This window comes from Triticum aestivum, unplaced genomic scaffold (assembly GCF_018294505.1).
Source record: "Triticum aestivum cultivar Chinese Spring unplaced genomic scaffold, IWGSC CS RefSeq v2.1 scaffold171932, whole genome shotgun sequence".
Classification (NCBI taxonomy): domain Eukaryota; kingdom Viridiplantae; phylum Streptophyta; class Magnoliopsida; order Poales; family Poaceae; genus Triticum; species Triticum aestivum.
The window spans coordinates 1-2,554 of record NW_025246097.1 but is presented as its reverse complement, the minus strand read 5'-3'; the positions used below and the strand labels follow the sequence as shown (position 1 = coordinate 2,554).

General features: G+C 42.7%; 1 long non-coding RNA gene across 1 annotated transcript; it reads right to left on the bottom strand.

The window, feature by feature from the left end:
• Positions 1-941: 941 nt before the first annotated feature.
• LOC123177106 (uncharacterized) lies at positions 942-1,621 on the bottom strand. Its single transcript, XR_006488771.1, has 3 exons — positions 1,491-1,621; positions 1,157-1,413; positions 942-1,049 (listed from the first exon to the last, which is right to left on the bottom strand). It is a non-coding gene; the product is annotated as an uncharacterized lncRNA (long non-coding RNA).
• Positions 1,622-2,554: the final 933 nt, after the last annotated feature.

The window sequence follows — 2,554 nt, the reverse complement described above, 5'->3', positions numbered from 1 at the left end:
TGGTACGTAGCTTCCTCCTCGTCAGGGTTCAGGTTGGTCAAGACTCAAGACTCAAGACGGAGCGAGGATGAGAGACACCTGCACGATGATGCATGCCACCACATACATGAAACTAATCAGCACTATCGACATCCCGAAACATCCAGCATGGAAGACGAACCACATGTAATGTAGTAATTACCTATGATAGGGTCGATTATGCAGAAATAACTCCATCTAGATATCAAGAGAGAGGCTCACATCAGTTTCGTTGTCTGGAACTCTGGTTGGAACAACCAACTTCTGGATTCACTGTTCGCTGTGAATAATCCTGCAGAATACAAAGTAATGAATCTATCATAAGGTCAGAAAAGTGAACAAGGCAAAGGGAAACTAACCATTTAAATGCTCAAATTCCTTATTTTCAGTTGGCCAACAGGTATGAACCTGCTAAACTAGAGCTGAAACTCGTACCATCTAGATCAACATGCCAAAGGATAAACTACTCTTCCTCCCAAACTGTTAATCTCATGAAACAAAAGCTGCTCAGTCACTAGGAAGTCAGCCAATCTGGCCGATGCTTGAAGGAACCAGTGGAAAGACTTCTATATATACGACCTGGGACCTGAAACATTTCCATAGCTTAAAGGTTATGATAATCGTCATGCTTTAAGTTAAAAGAAAACACACATTCATAAGATTTATGTAAAGCAGAAACAAAAAGACATTCACCTCCAGTTTAATCAATCGGCTGTCCCCTGTGTCTTCGTAGTTTACCATGCAATGCAAGCAGCTGCTATGCATGCAAACTTCAGTAGTCCATTTCTGATACCAGTAGGTACAATGTAATATGGGACACACGACTTATATGAGAGCTGCCAAAACTGTATACGAAAGGAAGGTAGCTGTATTTCAACACAACATTAGCACTGCAAATGAAATAATAAAAACCCATGTACGAACCGGCAGATAGGCCGACAACTTGCACATGCCGCATGACTTGCACCCAGGATTCACAGTTTATCTACGTGCACATTGCGCTTTGGAAATGAGTAATTCTGCCATCAAGCCTGTCCGGTTTCACAAGTTAGTATTAATAGTATAGTACAGAGTAATAGGATAGGTGGGGTCTATTTCCTTGAGAAAAGAAAGGAAAATGGTGAGAATTAATTGTTACCTTGGGCTGGGCTAAAGTTGGGTTTGTTCCTTCTAATTTCTTGATTCCCTCTTGTAGCTCTGCACTGAAGCGTAATATATCTAGCTGTCGCAGTGAAACAGGGAGATCACCCCTTACGCAACGACCAGGACAAACCATGACTACTAGGCCCATGAGTGAGGAAAGGCTGTGTAACCCTTGACCTTGAGGCCGGGATGGCAGACCCCAATCATCATTCCCAGACTCCAATGTGTGGAGGGTAACTAGCAGCGAGTAAACTGCGTTTGGGAGAAACAAACATTGTTGAGATGCTGAACTAAGAATAAGAATGAAAGTGACAGAGGGATCGACTGACCTTTGAAATGGCCTTGGTATAGCTGCACAGCTACTTCTTGATGATACTTTTGTTACTGATATTGTTATTGTTTGGATGGAGCAACCAAAGAAGTCCTGAATACCAAATCCACTGTCGGCCGTAATCGTCCTGCAGAAACAGAGTAATGAAAGTAAGGTCAGAAAACGGGCATATAAATGCTCAACCAAAAAGAATCCCACTTTCTTGATACAACTGTATCTAAAAACAAATGGTAAAATAGATAGTCATTCACCTCTAGGTTCATCGATAGAGTGCATACTGTAGCACTCCTCTCCATCTCAAATACTAGCTACCTGTGTGCTATAATACGAGACACAACTTGTAGATGGAGATCCTGGCCAGATGCTAGTCTCAACAAGAGTAGCCTGAAAGGTTTCATGACTATGTAGTATGTACACAATGCAGCTAAAATGATTGAGCAGCTGTGTTGGCAATCCACCTGTCAGATTTAACAAGTTATTAGTTAGTACTACTTCAAAACAATAGATAATTGCGGGATCGACTCCCTTTCTTCGTTGGAAAAGAAGGAATACATAGATAGCAGGAGTTGTGTTACCTTGTGCTACTCAAGTTCAAGTATCACATTAAAATCTGGTTTTGTTCCTTTTAATTGCTTGGCTTGCTCTTGTAGCCCGGGACTGCAACCCTGCACTAATAGACACTCCAGTGAAGTGGGAAAGTCCCCCTTGTGCAGAGATTGGATTTTAGGACAATCTTGGACAAATAGTGTCTTAAGAGAAGGAAGGCTGTGTAGGCCTTGAGGAAGGCACAACAGATTAGGGCAATCCATAAAATTGATGAAACGGAGTGAGGTGAGGAGCTGAAGAGCTCTCTCTTCCTCTTCCGTGAAGCTTTCTGCCCGGTGATCATACCAGAATTCTAAAGTGTGGAGGGTAGCGGCAAGGAGGCTACAGATGGGAGCCACAAGCACTGCTGAGATGCAATCCACTGTAAGTTCTCGTAGTTGACAGTTGTCTGCAGGCGATAACAGGTTGGTCCTTGCTACCACCAATTCCGAGAACAAATCCGCTGATATAGAACGG